At 38.9% G+C, this 19,378-nt stretch overlaps 1 protein-coding gene across 3 annotated transcripts in view; it reads right to left on the reverse strand.

Moving 5' to 3' along the window:
* The window catches only part of MID1 (midline 1), a 371,641-nt gene that overhangs the window by 226,154 nt on the left and 126,109 nt on the right, over positions 1-19,378 (reverse strand). Inside the window, exon 1 of one of the 3 annotated variants that reach the window (XM_037731852.1) lies at positions 5,751-6,018. The exons of 1 other annotated variant lie outside the window; for it this stretch is intronic. The gene's annotated coding sequence lies outside the window, so the exon portion shown is untranslated. Of the gene's footprint in view, positions 1-4,770; positions 4,981-5,750; positions 6,019-19,378 lie in introns of those variants that run through there. One more of the 3 variants, XM_037731853.1, reaches the window with a different exon arrangement.

A 19,378-nucleotide genomic window follows, 5' to 3' on the forward strand; every position in this document is an offset into this window, starting at 1 on the left:
AAACTTCTTTTCCTTTTCTCTGTAGATTCTATCAGAAGTCATGTTCTCAACCTCTCTTTCCTGCATTCCAATAGGCAGCCTAGTTGGGCCTCCATCTCCATAGGGCTCTCTCAGTGAGCTTTCTAATATGGAAACCTGATCATTTTCATTTCATCTCTCCACTTGAAGTCTTTCTATGGCTCCCTACTGCCTATAAGATCATGTAATAAATACATATCAAGTCAATATAAAGAAATTTGTGTCCGGGCATGGTGGCTCACACCTATAACCCTAACCCTTTGGGAGGCTGTGGCAGGTGGATTGCTTGAGTCCAGGAGTTACAGACAAGCCTAGGCAACATGGTGAAACCTTACCTCTACAAAAAATACAAAAAGCTGAGTGCGGTGGTGCATGCCTATAGTCCCAGCTACTGAGGAGGCTGAGGTGGGAGGATCACTTGAGCACAGGAAGTCGAGGTTACAGTGAGCCATGTTTGTGCCAGCCTGGGTGACAGAGATAAACCATCTCAAAAAATAAATAAAGAAATAAATAAATTTGAAAGAAGATGTGGTAGTCAGAACAATGCCCCAACCAAAATGTCCATATTCTAATCTCCCAAACTTTTGCATGTGTTATGTTACACAGCAAAAGGGACCTTGCAGATGTAGTTAAGGATGTTTAACCATATCCTTTGCCATCCTTCAATATGGTTAGATCTAAGTATGGCAGATATGAAGATTTTCATGGGGTCACCTGGTGGGCCCAGTGTAATTGCACAGATCCTTATAGTGCAACGAGGGAGGCAGAAGAGTCAGAGAAGGCAATGTGATGAACGAAGCAGAGTCAGAGACATGCAGCACCATGAGCCAAGGAATGTCATAGGCCTCTTGAAGTTGGAAAAGCAGGGAACAGATTCTCCCCTAGAGCCTTCAGAAGGAATGCAGCCCTGCTAACACCTTGATCTTAGATCCATTTTGTGCTTCTGACCTCCAGGAATGTAATAAAATCAATGTATATTGTTTATTTTTATTTTTATTTTTTTGAGATGTGCAGGCTGGAGTGCAATGGCGTGATTATAGCACACTGCAGCCTCAAACTCCTGGCCTCAAGGGATCCTCCCTCTTCAGCCTCCCAAGTAGTTGGGACCACAGGCATGTGCTACCGTGCCCAGTTAACTTATTTTTATTTTTTGTAGTGGTGGCATTTCTCTATGTTTCCCAGAGTGGTCTTGAACTCCTAGGCTCAAGTGATCCTCCTGCCTCAGCCTCCCAATGTGCTGGGATTACAGGCATAAGCCACTGCACCTGGCTGTGTTGTTTAACTTTTTAATAATTTGTGATAATTTGTTACAGTAGCCATTGGAAACCAATACACAAGGCAATTGGATAAATAATGCTGACTAAATAATTTTGTTTGCAGTAAATGAATGACTATACTATGAGAGTACCAGACTAATGCGCTGATATCTTTATAATTCTTTTTTATTAATGATGTGCTATGATTTGCTTTCCTTTAACCAGTAGCTTCAGATGGGGGTAAGGGATGCATTTTTCTACCACTTCTGCTCATCTGCTGAGGGCAGAAAGTGAGGCTGAGTGGGAATAGAAACAAGATCTTTATACTAGCAGATCTCTATATAAACAAATATGTCACAGTGTACATGCAGACCGGGGCTCCCTACTGGATACTTGGTGGAAAACAGGGCAGGCATGGCCAGAAACCAAACTAAACCAAGTTTGTCATTTCTCTTAACTGGGCAAATCTAAAATACTGTATTCTGTATTTTAACCTAATATGATGTTTCTACCTTGATGTTTCAAACACCATTTTTAAATGTAAATATGTACAGTGCCTGTCCAATCCATAGTTATATATGTTGATTCTCTGCTCATAAAGGAAGACAGGGAACAGGCAGAAGCTGTCAAGGGAGATTCTCTGGAAGCATTAATGTAAGCTGTAGGGAGTTCTCAGTTGATACGAGATCTGGGAAGGAAGACAGGGATGGTAAGAGAGCAATATAGAAGTGTGCTAAAAAGTGCTTTTGTGGAGCAGGCAACAGATTTGGGTTTGCTACCTTAGTAGTGTGGCATGATTTTATTCTTAAATTCTCTGATCCTTCATTCCCTCATCTTTAAAATGGGCACAATAATACCTATTTTGCAGTATTGTTGAGAAGAGTGAATGATAACATGCTTGTAAAGGGGCCAGGGCAGTGTCTGGTATGCAGTGGATTCAAGACATGTTCATTTCTTTCCCATGATTCCTTTTTCTTATTGATATTATTGCAAATTATGTGTATTATTATGATATATCAAAACATTTAACAAAAATCAACTAGCATAAAAAAACTAACATATCAAGGAAAAAAATGAGAAGGAACACTAATTTATAAGCTCTAAAAATTAAGGTTGCTGGAATGTTTTGTTCTATATTTTCCTAATTTGTGCAATGACAAGGTTAATTCACGAGAAACCTTTCTTTTGAATTATTTAAATGCCCGGTGATGAGAATAACACACAGAGGGTATTGTGTGATGTGAGAGGATTATTGATTAACTCAGCTCACAGGTTCCAAGTAGCCAGTAATATATATTAATGTATCAATAATTCAGAACAGTTAGAGTTTTTCCCTGTTGCTGAAACCATTCACAATTGAACCACGTGAGCTGGCAAACAATTGTTAGAACAGCACAAGTTGGTCTTTCTCTTCTAGCCTTGGCTACCTTTGCTATGAACTCCACAAAACATAGCTTTCATCTCTAATGGAAAATGTGAGCCATATTAGTGACACCCAAGCACTCAATAAATATTTGCCAGATGAATGAAAACCTCATAAGGCAATAGTGAAAAATGGCCAAAGTATTTCAGAAGATCAACCTGGAAAGAAAATCAATCCTAATAAACTCAGTGTTCTCAGGTTCAAATATAATTATGAAGGTAAATAGTCTTTATAACCAGAATGAGCATGGGGCAGAGAATAATGAATAATGTTGATCAACACCTGAAAACTTCACAGTTCACAGATAAATTGATTAACTGTTATCTCACACTCAGGACTCCCAGATTGACTGCCAGCATTCCATAAACAATTCCTAAATGCAAAGATAATACCGTTTGGTTGAATTAGCATTTTCAGTTGAGAAAAGAACAAAAAAGTGAAATTGAAAGGGAATTGACTTTCATTTTTTTGGCAAAGGATATCTCAGACAAATAATTATTTCATTTTAAAAGAAAAAGCATATATTTTTCAGGCTTTTATATCAATGTGCATGCAAAGAAACTGTATTTAGTTTATAACCAATAGTTGTAACTGATAGTTTATAACCTATAGTTTAAATAACCTGGTTGTTATTATGAAATAAATGGCATGCATTTTCAATTTTTGAATATTCTAATAATCACGTCATCTTAAGACTGCAGAATTGAGTAAATTGAAGTAACACTTGCAGACTTGAGTAATTCATGTTGAATCATTTTACTTGATGAGTGTTTTCATGATGGGCAGATTCAACCAAAATGATAATAAGTGTATTGGCGTATGTTAAGTTTAGAAACGAAACATCCATCATCAGAACTTTGCATTTAGCAAAGCTTCTAGTTTTATTTTAATGAGGAGGAAAAAATGCAGAGAGCACCCTAAATTAGGCAGCGCTCAAATTTTCTCAGGGCCAAAACAACAACAAAGAATACCACCCTGTCTTGGGGGTGGGGGAGGGGAGGGCAGGGATTTTAGGAATTTGGTTCTCAGCTACGAGGAAAGGCTCTGGACTTGTCCATCACAGAAACAAGAGCTGTCTGCCACTTCTCTCTTCTCCACACAGCCCCCAACTCCAAACACACCTCTCAGAAGGACTTTTGTAGCTTGCTTAAGGGATGATTTGCCTCAGACTGAATCAATATATTTCTAAACTCTTCAGGCTCAAGTTTGCCAGGATATGATAAAATGATATATTTATATGTGTGTGTGTGTACACATATAAATTTTAAATACATAAGTAATATAAATAATGTATTCTATATGTATCTTCACACAAGTATGAAAGTCAGCTCTAGAAATAATAGAATGGAAATTAGGAGTAAGAAGCAACATTTACCCAAGAAGCCTGTGTGCATGAGCTGATTCTTTGGAAATGTTGAAGGAAACATGTACCTATTCTTTCTGACTCTAGGGCAGTTCCTCATTTATTCCTCCCAATTAGAACACCTCTGAATACAGATAGAGAATATAAAGTTCTTCAAATTCCATTTTCCTCACTTGAGTGTGAACACTCTCCCCTTCTTTCACACTGTCTCGAACTTGTGCTTGGGACTACTCGGTTTATGAACAGTGGCTTAGGACTCAACAGCTCTTGTTACAAAACAGGTGATACAACGGCAAAAATACACTCTCACAGGAAACAGACAATTGAAAAATTTCCAGAAGGACCCGGTTTTTCTCTCACTCTCCTGAAGTTGTACCCCACAAACTAATCAAATTTAGATAGAAATGCTTTAAAGATCCGAGTGTCCGATATATAGGTGAATTCCTCTACGGGGTATAGCTTCTGCGTGGGCATGCGTTTTGTTTAAGTCAGTTGCTCAGAAGTGATGCTAACCAAGTTTGGGAAAAGTAAAATTGTTCTATGGCTACCAGCCCTTTGTGCCTGAAACAGCACCGTCCTCATACACCAGACAGAGACAATGCAAGATGTCCCCAGAGTCGCTAACCAACTTCCCTCCCTTCTGACCCCTGCGCTTCAATAAAGCAATTACAGTAGCATCCCAGAGCAGTAGAGAACAAAGTGAGCCTTACCAGTTTCTCTTAGCGTGGACGAAAGGAAACAACCCCCCAGCTGCTCTAGGCCAGGCAACTGGGTCTCAGACTCACTTGACTGAGGGGACTCTGAATGCTGAAGTCTTCCTTCCCTCTGTTTGGTCTCTCCCCAGCAACCTCTCCCAGGATTTTTCTCACAAAGCACTCCCCTATTCTCTAATCCTCTCACAAGGAAAACCAGCACACACACCAAATGACTTCTGCAGAAGCGCCTCTCCTGGGGAGTGAGGAGGGGAGGGGATGGAAGGAGGGGTGCTTGCTGGCATTCATTCCTGCCAGGCGAATCCTCTGAGGCATGGATCCCAGCCCTCTGGACTCCTCATCGACTGGAATATGACAGGTCATGGCGAGGCACGGAGGTGTGCATTTGCTTCTTCCTATATCTCCAAACCCTGGTCACTATCCCTCAGGGATGGGAGAGGGGACGCCTCAGCTTCAAACTTCATCTGAGTCTTATGCCTCTTTATACTCCCTCCCAGAACAGAGTAATTCCAAACGAGTTATGCAGAAATAAGCTAGACGCTTCCCAAATCTATCTGGCACCTCATTTTAAGAGCCCTTGACAATTTATAGCAGCTGCTTGGTTTTAACTCATCCAAAACTGAAAATAGATTGAAAATATCAAGAAAAGGTGGACTATCAAATACAAAAAAGTGATCGATATGTACTATCAAACATCTGGAAAATCACTGTCTGTATGAAAATTCATTTTTTTAAGAAAATCATGTTTTAAAAATACCAAATAAAATTGCTAAGTTGAAGGCATGACCTCCTTTTTTTAACATATGAATTTTACCTTATCTTCCCAGGACAGGATTCACACTTGCATTTGAAAATTCACACTTTATAAATTCAAATCCTCTTCTAACTTAAGACAAATATCTTACATATATTCCAGATATGCTTATAATCAATCTGGAATTCCCCCTTTCCCTCTGGTTTTTAAAAAGAAGACTTACCTTTTTATTACGTCATTTAAAACCCTGAAATGAATAAATCACAGTGGAGACAAGCAGATGGCAGACCTCTACATTTTGCAATGAGGGCTGTTTGCCTTGGAGTCATTATTTCTAAGGAGATACTGCTGCCTGTGTTAGGCAGCATGCCATTTGGGCCTTTGAAACAAAATGAATCGGCTTCACACCACCAGCTCCACTACATACTAACACTTCAGAATACCTAAACTGGGGCATGCTGCCTCTTTCCGTAGTGACCCTGCATAGAATCAGAGGTGACGGTTTGATGGATGAGTTTCCCAAGAGACAATGCAATCTGTGACATCACAGTTCTGGCCGCACCCCCTACCCCAGACCCCTGTCCTGCCTTTCTCCAGAAAAAAAAAAAAAAATGCCTCTGCTTGGTGACAATGCCATCTCAATAGCAAAAATGTGTCTGAGGTGCATAGCAAATGCTATAACTTATCTGTCTTTCTTAACTTCAGTTTTCTGATTCCCCTTTGCTGGAGTAATGGGAGTAGGATGAGATGAATGTACTAGGCAGAGAATTCAGACAAAACCAAACAAAAGCACAGAACTCAATATTCTAAAAAGTTTGTAACCTGGTAGCAGAATAATAACCTTCAAAAGGAGCACTACTAAACACTAGCTCAGTGATACTAATGTCTTTGTTATATGCAATTTAAGACATTTTACAACAAAATTATATGTAAGCAATTGCAAAAATATTTAAAGTATCTATATAATGAGTTTCAGCTTTACTAGAACTCGTTTAGCATCATAATTTTCTTGATATAAAATAGTTTCCCTTTCCTCCTTTTCCTTGGTCATTTTGCTCTGTTCTCAGTTGTTCTCTGTACCAGTACCTGCCACCGGTCTTAACATTTAAAATAATACCTGGATAATCCATTTGAACTTTGGATATAAACTTACTTGTAAATAAAAGCTCTGACATCTTTCTAACTCGCACCAGCACCTCTATCCTTTTCACCTACTTTCATCTCAGATGCCCAGTACGAGGAGAGTAACAAAATCTAGAACATATTTATGTCTGTATCTATACCTACACTTATATTTCTCTATGATCAATACATCTATCTACATAAAAATTTTAAAAAAACTTTTGCATGGCAAAATAAAACAGCATAAATCAAGTCAAAAGAAATGAGGAACTGGGACAGAGGGCCCATCTCCTTCATGTTTAATGAGTGCCTAAACTTGGAAAAGAGAAAAACATACCACCCAAAAGAAAAACGGGCAAAGGTTATGAAACAAAAGGAGACATATAATTGGTCTTCAAACACATGGAAAGGTGTTCTCACTTGCAATAAAATCAATGTAAATGAAAACTACACCAAAGTATCATTTCTTGCCTGTCAGAGTGGACTAAATCCAAAGGTTTGGCTCATACACCATTGATAAGGTTCTGGGGAAATGGGCACGTTCATAGGTTGCTGCTGGGAGGATAACATACTACCACCAATCTGGGGTGGTCAGGGAGAGATTTGGCAATTTAACAGTATAGATACATGGACCCTTCCTCCCAGCAATCCCATTTCTAGGCACCTATTCTACACAATCACCAGGAAAAGCAACGAATGCCGTATTTTCAAGCAATACAAGGAAACCACACAAATATGCAGCAGTAGATTGACTAATCTGTGGCATATCTATATAGAGAAGTACTACACAATGGCAGGAAGGAGTGTCAGAGCTCTATGTACTAATATGGACAGATGCCAGGCAATGAAAACAAAGTGCCAAAGAGGGCATGGGGCTGAGGGAATAAGAGAGCTGCAGTGGGGGGATGAAAAGTCTATATATGCATAGGCTTGTATTTGCAAAAACAGGAACTGTAGAAGGATCAGTAAGCATTGAATAAAGATAGCTTTTTTATAGGGGAAGAGAAGGAACGTGATTAAAAGGGCAGAAATAGATATGAGATTTCTGTGTGTTTACTCACTCCCTTATGTCAGGGATGGGCAAACTATGACATGAGGGACAAATCAATCCTTTGCCTGTTATTATAAATAAAGGTTTATTAGAACACAGCCATGCCCATTCATTTGCATATTGTTCATGGCTGTGTTTATTCGACAGTGGCAATGTTGAGTAGTTGCAGTATTCAACCACTTGGTCCACAGAGCTGAAAATGTTTACTCTCTGGCCCTTTCCACAAAAAATCTGTTGACCCCTATGCTGTGTAATGAGCTTTAGCATAAGTAAAGAGACAAACTGAAAAGGATGGGATAGATTTCCGTGGTTTCTACTTTAAAAGGTCTTGAGTCCTGTCTGTCTCTGCCTCATTACTTAGCTTTCTTGAACTTGCTTTCTTCACTTACAAAGTGATGAAAGTAATGCTGACCCCTTGGTTTTGTTATGAAGATTAAATGAAACAATGAAAACAAATGTGAAAGCACCTTGTGAACTACTACTATACAAACCTCAGATATTAGTATTATTAGTATTTTTTTGTTGGGAAGGTGACAGGTAATACACATATGTAATTATTAAAGATTTAGAATAACCATGGCACTTTGCAGCACTTAATGCAAAAGCATTACCTTGAAAGTTGTCTCTGCATTTTAAAGCAACAATTCCATCAGCTATGGTCACATGACAACTCAGCTCTTTCTATCCTCCACAACCAGTTAAGCCACTGTATCTGCTCATCTGACAACACTGACTCAGAGGTAAAACCCTACTCAGGACAAGGTCTTCAGACTGCAGTAGAATTATTTAGCCTTCAGAAAGCTCAAGAGAAATGCCTAGGCTTGAAGATACTTATCTTTAAGTTCCTGAAGTTAAACTTCATCAGATAAAGTTATCTTACCATGAAGAGGGGTATATTAGTGACCAAGGGTATGTGGGAACCATCTGGGGATTATATTTGACAAATATGGCAGCAGACTTCAGTAAGGCGTTCACCCTCGAAATTCATGATTGCATAATCACTTTTTAAAAATTTAAATGTTTGAATGTATTATCTTTAACTTAAAACCCGAACTTTCTTTTTTGATAGAATTACCAGTTGGCTTTTTTTTTTTCTATACTCAGTGATCTTTCCTTTTCAGTCATGGAATTTGTAATGATTGATTTTGCCATCGCATTTTAGGTTTAACTATTTTTGAGGCATACATATTTGTCAGATGCTAAACTACATTAAATTGGACTGCCCAAAGCTCACATCAAATTCCCTTAAAATATTCATATCCTTTGGCCTGTGGTTCTACTTCTGGGAAATATTGAGGAAATAAGGCAGCCAGGCATGGTGGCTCGCATCTATAATCCCAGCACTTTGGGAGGCTGAGGTGAGCCGATTGCCTGAGCTCAGCAGTTCAAGACCAGCCTAAGCAACATGGTGAAACCCCATCACTACCAAAAATAAAAATAAAAAAATTCACTGGGTGTGGTGGCTCAGCCTGTACTCAGCAGACTGAAGTGGGAGGATGGCTTGAGCCTGGGGGGTAGAGGTTGCAGTGAGCTGAGATTGTGCCACTGCACTTCAGCCTGGGTGACAGAGCCAGACCCTGTCTCAATAATAATAATATAATAATAATACCACACACACACTATTGTATTCACAGATGTATATATATATATATATATATATATATATATATATGTGATGTTTGTATTAAAAAGCAACAACAGCAACATCAAAACACTTTGTGACAATATAAATGTCCAAAATTAAGGAATTGGTTACAAAAATTGTGATATGATCATTCAAAGGCCTATTGCTATTCCTGTTATCTACTACTGCATAACAAGACATCTGGATACTTAGTGGCTTAAAGTAAGCCAACTGTATTTTGCTCACAAGTCTGTGATTTTGGAAGGGCTCAGTGGATACCGCCACCTCTGCCCTATTTGGCATCAGCTGCTGTGGCTCAAAAGCTAGAGGCTGCAGTCATTTGGAGACTCACTCATTGCATGGCTGACAGTTGATGCTGGCTATTGCCTGAGACCTCAGTGGGAGCTGTCAGCTGGAACGTCTGTACACAGATTCTCTGTGTGGCTTGGGCTCCATCACAACATGCTGGCTGGGTTCCAAGGGTGAATGTTCTAAGAGAGAGCTAGGCAGGAGTCATATTACCTTTTACAATCTCTCTTGGAAATCACGTGGTGTCACTGCTGGACCGAGGCAGTCATAAAACTTCACCCATGTTCAAGGTAAGAAGCCATAGATTCTACCTCTTGGTGGGGCAAGGTGAGATTCAGAAAGTATGGGGGGGTGAATGGAAAGATTGCTGTCATCACCTTGGAGAGTACAATCACTTGTAATTATGCAGTCATTAAAATGATATACTACATCCAAATTTATTGACATGAAAGGATATTCAAATGATAGTGGATGTTGAGCTGGCAGTATAGCAAATATGGTGCCATCCAGTAGAAATAACACTGGCACTTAATAAACACTCAATAAACATTTGTTGAATAAACCTTTGTGTAAAAACAAATACTATTTTTTTTGTTTGTGTCTATACTGAAAACATTCTGTGAGAAGCTACATCAAAATACTAATACTGGCTGGGCACGGGGCTCATGCCTGTAATTCCAGCACTTTGGGATATGGAGGTGGGAGGATCACTTGAGTCCAGGAGTTCAAGACCAGTCTGAGCAACACAGTGAGACCCTATGTTAAAAAAAATGTTAATATTGGTTATATTTCTGTGATGGGAGTGCAATTGAACTTTTTAAAGATAATGAGTTTATAATATTCTTATACTAAATGTGCATAGAAAATTAAACTTTATTTCAAAATGAACCTCAGAGGACAATAACCTGAGTTGATTGTCAGAAAGGTTGACCTAATTTCTTTTCTTTTCCCTTTTTTTTTTTTTTTAAAGATAATTGAAAACTAATTAGAATGTTCCCTGGCAAAGCACTTTTTCTTTTTTCTGCTTGTGGGAAGAATTTATTGTTCAGCTATTTGTAATCATTTAATTGCTGCAAAGTGTTTAAGAGATGTAAAAATAAAAATTTTCTTTTTCATTTGTGTAACACAAGAGCACCAGCAACACAAAACGCATTAAAAAAGACAGCTCATTAAAATAAATATAATTTGACTCCAAATTAGTCATACCTCAGTGAGAATAATAATAATAAACTCACATTTAAAAGAATTAGCAGTGAATTAGCAATAAATTTTCAAGGAATTGAAAAAGTTCAATGGAGACCAGGATATCAGAAAAGAAAAATTGCAGTGTTCATGTAATGTTCTATGCTGTACTCTCACCACCTTTTCCCTGAACATTAATATTTTAAAATATATTAAAATACAACTTATTTTTGGAAGCAAAATTGCTAACTTCTCATATAACAATATTTTGAAAGTGCTTTTCTAACCAGCATCTTAGAAGTGATATATGGACAAATCTGAATGTCAGATTACCTCTTCTGGTAAGAGAGCAGTCCATAGGCAGAGTGTCAAATCTGGGGCATTGGGTAGAAGTTGATTAAACACACAGTCCTAAAATAATGAGAGTGATTCGTGACACTAGAAGGAGAATATAGCTTTAACTGAACTTAATAGACTAGTTTAACAGTAATTAGCCTTTAGTCAACTTTGGCATACTGTGTTCAATTGTAGCCATTTTCTCTTCCTTGATCTCAAGTGAAATCTCTAATACTTTATGTGAGAGCTCTCACTTCAACCCTTGAAAGGTCAATCCTCTGAAAGAATGCATGGATGAACTCAGACCTGATTCGCTAGAAACAAAAAGTGTCACTTCAAACATTTCTATCAACTCTTAATGACAGAATCATTAACATCTGGCCTGGCATGGTGGCTCACACCTGTAATCCCAGCACTTTGGGAAGCTAAGGCAGGAGAGTCGCTTCAGGCCAGGAGTTTGATATCAGCCTGGCAATACAGTGAGCCCTGTCTCTACAAAAAAATTAAAAATTAGCTGAGTGTGGCATGCACCTGTAGTCCCAGCTAGTTGGGAGGCTAAGATGGGAGGATCACTTGAGCTCAGGAGGTCAAGGCTGCAGTGAGGTATGATTGTGCTGCTGCACTCTAGCCTGGGCAAAACAGTGAGAATTTAACTTAAAAAAAAATGAATAACATCCCAAATAAACACCGTACCTCTTGTATCTGGAAGCAAAGGTCTCTGGTCCTCCTCTTTGGATTTGGATCTTCTCTCATTATTCAATTAAATATCATGTGTACAGACACATAAACACACACAGTAGACTTGATTCATCTAAACAACCACTCAATTGAAAATTTTATCTTTCACAAGCAAGTACTCAGTGATTTGACATGTGCTTGCAGGAGTTGAAGACTAAGTTCCAGCTACTCTGGAAGGGCAGGAGATGATCTACAGAGAAGGAATTGCATGTCATCTTTTTCTTTTTTCTGAGACAGGGTCTCAGGCTAGAGTACAGTAACATGATGTTGGCTCACTGCAACCTCTGCCTCCTTGGTTCAAGCAATTCTCCTGCCTCAGCCTCCTGAGTAGCTGGAACTACAGGTGTGTGCCATCACATCTGGCTAATTTTTGTATTTTTATTAGAGACAGGGTTTCACCATGTTGGTCAGGCTGGTCTCAAACTCCTGACCTCAAGTGATCCACCTGCCTCAGCCTCCCAAAGTGCTGGGATTATAGGCGTAAGCCACTGTGCCTGGCAGCACTTCATCCTTTTAAAAAGATTTTGTTTCGTTTTGGCTTTCTTTTTTCAAGTTTGTAAGTTTACTGCTTTAAGTAATAAATGCTCAATGTAGAAAATGTGGATATTAAAAGATCTAAGAATAAAAATCACCCATAACTAAAAAATGAAGTGATAGCCACTATTAACAGATTGGTACACATATAGACAGATAGATAGAGATAAAAGTCAACTAGTTGGGTGTATAGTGGAGGAGTATATATATTTAAATTGTGACTTTTTCTAAGTGTCATTACTTTGGAATCTTTAACAACTTTATTAAGTTAAAATTTGCATATTATAAAATTCACCCATTTAAAATGACTTTTAGTAAATTTGACAAGTTATGTAGCCATCATCAAAATTCAGGTTTTCAACACCTAATAAGAACCCTTATGCCTATTTACAGTAAAGTCCTGTTCCCACCCTAAGCCCCAGACAACTCCTTCCTGTCTCTATATATTTGTTTTTCTGGACATTTCATATAAATGGAATTATAGTCTTCTGTGTTTGCCTTCTTTCACCAAATAAACTGTTTTTGAACTTCATCCATGTTGTAACATGTATTATTACTCCTTTAGCATTTATTGCTACATAGTATTCTATTATATAGATATGCCACAATTTCTATCTTTTTTAAACTAAATATTATGTCATGTATATTTTGTTATTAAAATTTCATGTAAATTCCCATTTCAATGGCCATAATAGTTCATTATACTATAAATTATTACTATTTTTCTTTTGCTGTGTATTTACTATCGTTGGGACTCAGAAGACAATACCCCAAAATGAAGACCTCAGAAGCAAAAGTTTCTCTGACTGTCTCCTGCCCTTCTGTCTCTCAGTCACACTCTCCCTTGAGGCTAGCCATAGAAACTAGAATCCGTCTTCCCCAAGGCGGATCATAGAAACCGTAACTGCTTTTCCTTAAAGCCAGCCATAAAAATCTAAAAATATCACTCTAAATTTCCTTTTACCTTATCTGTGTAAAAACTGGCTATAACGAAATTCCCTGACATACCTTGTTTGACCCACATTCCAGAGAGGGTCTTGCCCTACACCCATAAGGAAGGAACGCTGCTCAGATAGGCCAAGAAGAATCTAGACAGACAGGCCTTGCTGTGTTTCCCTACTCAGTCTTAGAACAGGTCTTTTTAGTCCAACCCTATTTTTACACGCTGTTCATGCTTTGTTGAACCTAAGAATAAAAATGATTAATTTCCTTTGTATCTTTGGGCCTTCATTCTGAAGGCTCCCATTTGTACACATTAAATAAATTTGTGTGCCTTTTCTCCAATTAATCTGTCTTTTGTGAGTTGATTTTTCCAGTGAAACTTCAGGGGATTCCCTCAGCTCCTACACCCCACACACTCGTACACACACACACACACACACACACGCACGCGCGTGCGCGCACACACACACACACACACACACGCCCGTGCGCGTGCGCTTACCCCTACCTGTATAGTACAAGATGGAAAGAAATGGGGTGGGATGCAGAGACACAAATCCAAAGTTAGGTTTCTATACAGTGGACCAGCAGATGAGAATGTTTGTATTTAACAAGGATGTGTCTGTACCTCTCACAGTTTCATGAGAATGTGAGCCATGTGGGAATCTGGTGAATGTGAAGACTATGATCCTGTGGGTCTTGGGCATTGGGGTGTGAGTAACTGTCATCACCGTGGCTCAGAGTCTGTGATCTTGAGAGCTGATGGTGGTGTTGACCATCCCTCAGGGGAAGAGGGTTTGGTGTTACCAACAACCCTTAAGGCTGGGGTATGCTGGTTGGGCAGGGGGCTTTGCCTAAGGAGTCGAGGGTCAGTGGATTGGGTTCCACCTTCTTCATCTCTTGTATGTCCAAGAGGCTAGGCTTCATCATGACCAATATCTTTTGCATAGATCTAGTTTTGGTCAACATTGTTGACTCACTTCCAGGTTTACTGAGACCAGCTGCTTCCCACATACATTGACTACCTTTCTTATGCCCACAACACAGCCCCCACAGATGTAAAACTATGATCAAATAAAATTGTATGCCTTTTCGCCTATTAATCTGCCTCTTATCTGAAATTTTCAGCAAACCCCCACAGGGCAATGGGAAAGTTTTCCCTTAGTCCCGACACTATTATAAACAATACTTTGTTGTTGCAGATTGAGTTCTCCAGAAACAGATGCTGAGGTGGAATTTGGGATGAAGATATTTATTTACTAGAGATTCACATCAGTAAAAAGAAGAGGGAAGAAGCAAGATTGGGCAGAGAAAGAAGCCAAACTGCAATCCAATCCCTACAAATCCTTTCACAACCTGGCTGAGAGTTCTGCAAGAAGCATTGCAGATCAGAATTGTCTCATGTGGGATATAGATGGTTGCGTTTTTATATCCTTGTCTTTCTCAGGCATCAGACACAGGATGTTCTAGGGAGAAGGGGACATTGGATGAAATGACTCTCTATAGTTGTGCAGCCCCTGAGCTGTGACCTCATGGGTGGAGGTGTCCATGGACCCCATTCCAAGAGGAAGATAGCAAGTCCTTCCTTGGAAGGTGATCTTGGCAGTGCATCTTTGTGTTTGCCCAACCCTTGGAGTTGCCCATCTAATATCCACTGTTACATTTATTTTGACTAACAGAACACCCAAATTTCATTTGCAGTTCCAATGTTTTACATATTCTCTGCCCTAGCCTCCTTAAAAGATAGGAAGGACCAAGTACCATATTTGGGCCAAATAGAGCCAGAAATTCCTAGATAATTTTATCTAGACAAGATAATTTTATCAATAAAAAAGATAAAACTTCCCAAGGATGAGTCTTTTGTCTCTCAAATTTCTCCCTTTTTCCTGCCTGGAACTTGAGACTATGAAGACAAAAATCAGCCTAAAAAAGGCAGGGCAAGAAGCTACCTTGGTGATTTTCTCAAACATCTGTATCGGCTTGGGGCTTTCAAATGCCTGGCTTTTTCCTGCATGAGAAAAATACCCCCCCCACCTCCAACTCCTTTTGGTTAATTCAGTACAGTAGGGTTTCTGTTACATGCAGCCAAATGTAGTCCTGTCTGGAAATATGTTAAATACGTTAGCATATACAGTAGATGTACATTTGTGATTATTTCTTTCAGATTGAGTCCAAGTGAGAATGGTGAGTCAAAATATTTTTAAAGTTCTTTGTGCCTACTGCAAAAGCTTTACAGGAGGTTTTTACAAATTTATATTTTAATCAGTAGGACATGAAATTTTCTTACTGAATTATGCCAACATTAAACATTTTTTTAAATGACAGGGTCTTGTTCTGTCACCCAGACAGCAGTGCAGTGGCAGGATCCTGGCTAACTGCAGCCTTGATCTCCTGGACTCAAGCAATCCTCCCTCCTCAGCCTTCTGAGCAGCTGGGACCACAGGTGCTTGCCACTATGCCTCTCCATTTTTTTCTATTTTTTGTAGAGATGGGGTCTCCTTATGCTGCTCATGCTGGTCTTGAACTCCTGGACTCAAGTGATCCTTCTACCATCAGTTTCCCAGACTGCAATGATTACAGTCATGAGCCACTGCACCCAGCCAATATTTTTATTTCTTTTTGAGATGAGATCTTGCTATATTGCCTAGGCTGGTCTCAAACTTTTGGCCTCAAGTGATCTTCCCACCTCATCCTAAGTAGCTGGGATTACAGGTGTGAGGCACGTGCTGGCTAAACATTTTTTTAAAAATCTCTTTTATTAGGAGAGAGACGATAGAATTATATTATATCCTTAAATGTATATATTTTGATAATTTCTGAGGTTGTAAAATATTTTTATTTACTTTTTTATAAATTATCTATTCAAAAGTCTTTATTCCCATTTTTGTAACCAGCATTTTGGTACTTTTCTTATTAGTTTGAGCTCTATATTAGTTTTGTCCTATTTCTGACAAATATTTTCTTCCTCTTTGTTGCTTGCCTTTTAATTTCATTCTTTATATTTTTTATCTTTCAGACGGCAGAAAATTATGTTCACAAATATAGCATCAACTATTTTGTTATTTTGTCAACTGCACTCACACCTAGACCATCCTTCCATATTTAGTGACCAAAGAAATGTACAAATCAATTTTTATCTTCTAAAAATAGTTTTGCTTTTTTTCCATTTGATTATTGAATTCATCTTTAATTAGTTTGTGGCATGAGGTGAGATTCCATTTTTTTTCTCAAACAGCCAATTTTCTTCATACTCGTATGTTGAGTAATCTGATGGCATATGTCAAATTCATGTCCTGTATTATAGGAGAGACAATGCCATATGTTAAGCAAATCTCTGTCTCTTTCCCACCTTGGCACATACGAATTGAGAAAAGAAAACGTTCAGGACAGTCTGAGCTATGTGAGGTCTGCAAAATTTATCAGGGCATACATTGTTCTTTGAATCACAAAAATATCTATCCTCTGGCTTGTTACTGAAAAAGCTCGTTAACCCCTGGCCTAGTCTGTATTTATCTCTCTATCTTCATTTGGTGGATGGATGTTGAGTATCCAGCAGACAATTTTGAGGATCTAGCAGGATAGAGAGCCACTAGATGGAGGGAATGTGTGCCCCATTTGACAGAATGGAGCAAAGTCCCCTAATGACCTCACTGGATTGTGATTAGATAACGTTACACCACTGAGGCCTTCAGACTTTACATGCATTAATTATCTGTATCTGTATTAGTCCATTCTCACACTGCTATAAGGAACTACCTGAGACTGGGTAATTTACAAAGAAAAGAGGTTTAATTGACTCACAGTTCTGCATGGCTGGGGAGGCCTCAGGAAACTTATAATCATGGTGTAAGGCAAAGGGGAAGCAAGAACCTTCATCACATGTTGGAGAAAGAGAGAGAGAGGGCGAAGTGGGAAGTGTCACACTTTAAAACCATCAGATCTTGTGAGAATTCACTTGCTATCACAATAACAGCACAGGAGAAATCCACCCCATGATCCACCTTCACCTCCCACCAGCTCCCTCCCCTGACATATGGGGATTACAATTTGACAAGAGATTTGGGTGGGGACACAGAGCCAAACCATATCAATATCTATGTATATTTATACCTACGTTTATATCTATACCTACAACAAAACTTATGTCCACACCTATATATCCATATCTATACCTAAATCTCTACCTACCTGTCTAGTTTTTTTCTGGGCTTTGTATTCTAGTCTTACAATATCACCATGTTTCAAATGTTGTAGTTTTGTTTTTTTTACCTCTTCCTCTCCCATTCCAAATGTAGATTTACAGTGCCTCTTCATATGGTAGGGCCAATTTCCTCCTTCTTACACTTTTTTTTCCCCACTTTTATTGGCTGTGCTTACATGTGAATTCTTTTGGCCTAAGTTTAGGATCATTTTGTCAATATCTGGAAAGAATTTCATTGAAAATACTTCAACAGAATTTAATTAGAGAATTGGGCTAAATCCTAAAAGACAAGTAGTCTTTATAGACAGAGAAAATAACGTGTAAAAACCTGGAGTGTCCAGGAAACAGGAAATTTGGAGTGCTTGTTAACTCTTGGATTCATGGCATATCTAAGGAGTGACAGGAAATGAGGGGCAGAGTGGGTAGGAGGCAAGTTATGACAATAACAACAACGACAACCTTCAGTTAGACTTTCACCTAACTGTAATCAAGATGCTGAGAGCTGTTTAAGCATTACTTCTGTTAATCCTTCCCAAATGTCTATGAGGTCAACATGATTTGCAACTCCACTTGACAAAGGAGACTTGGGCTTTGAGGTGTTAAGTAGCTGGCTAGAGATCCCTTAGCTAGCAAGTGGTAGAGTCAATATTACAATGCAAGTCAGCCTGACTTCAAACAGCAGTATTTGCAAACCAGGCTAAAATGTTTCCAATGCATCATGTATGCAGAAACACGCAATTGAAAGATTATAAGAAAAGAATTGCAAGAAGAGATTTGCACTTTGTAACGATAAGGCTGTTAGTGTTATCCTTCTAAAATATGAATTCAAGAAACTAGGTATAATGGTGGCTACTTTAGCAGCATCATATTCCTACTGCTTGTATAATTGAAAGTTGAATGACCAATGCTCACCATCGCCTTCAGTCCTAAAGTATGTCGTTACCCAGAATTCAGTCAGGCTTCCCTCTCAAACCACTTATTACATTTAATGTGAAGTCTATTCCTTGGGTTCAGGTCCTGTGTGATCTTGGGAGAGTCACTGTATCTCTTGGTGCCTCAGTTTCCTCACCTGCATACTCAGAGGGAGGGACTAGAGATCTGTAAGGCAGTTTTCCCAAGTACTGCTCCATATCAAAGGACTCCCTGGACTATATTGAAATGGGCAAAATAAGAACCATATATAAAGTTGTTCTTGGGAGACAATTTATTCAATGGAAAGACTCTCTTTTATTCTGGGATTGTACCAGTTCTACTTTTGTGTTGTTAGGTATTCTTTTTAGTGCTTTAAAATAATGGTGATACTGGATGACATCTCTGTCTGTGATGGCTTTTACTGGAATCTGTACCACCGTCTCCCTGTGATTTAACTCATAGGCCCAGGATCCTCAGGAGTGTGGGAACCACATTCTGGCAGTCTTCTGACACAATATTTTAGCTCAGTGCTGCCTAATAGAAATAAAATGTGAGCCATATACAGCATTTCAAATTCTTTAGGGCCACATTATGAAAGTAGGAAGAAACATGAAATTAACTTTAATAATGCATTTTATTTTATTTAAATAATATATCCGTAATACAATGATTCCAACATATAGTCAATATTAAAATTATTCATGGGCTGGGTGCAGTGGCTCACGCTTGTAATCCCAGCACTTTGGGAGACTGAGGCAGCCAGATCGCCTGAGGTCAGGAGTTTGAGACCAGCCTGGCCAACACGGTAAAACCCCATCTCTACTAAAAATAAAAACAAAATTAGCTGGGTGTGGTGTTGGGTGCCTATAATCCCAGCTACTTAAGAGGCTGAGGCATGAG

The sequence above is a fragment of the Cebus imitator genome, unplaced genomic scaffold (assembly GCF_001604975.1).
Source record: "Cebus imitator isolate Cc_AM_T3 unplaced genomic scaffold, Cebus_imitator-1.0 Scaffold426, whole genome shotgun sequence".
In the NCBI taxonomy this organism is placed as follows: Eukaryota; Metazoa; Chordata; class Mammalia; order Primates; family Cebidae; genus Cebus; species Cebus imitator.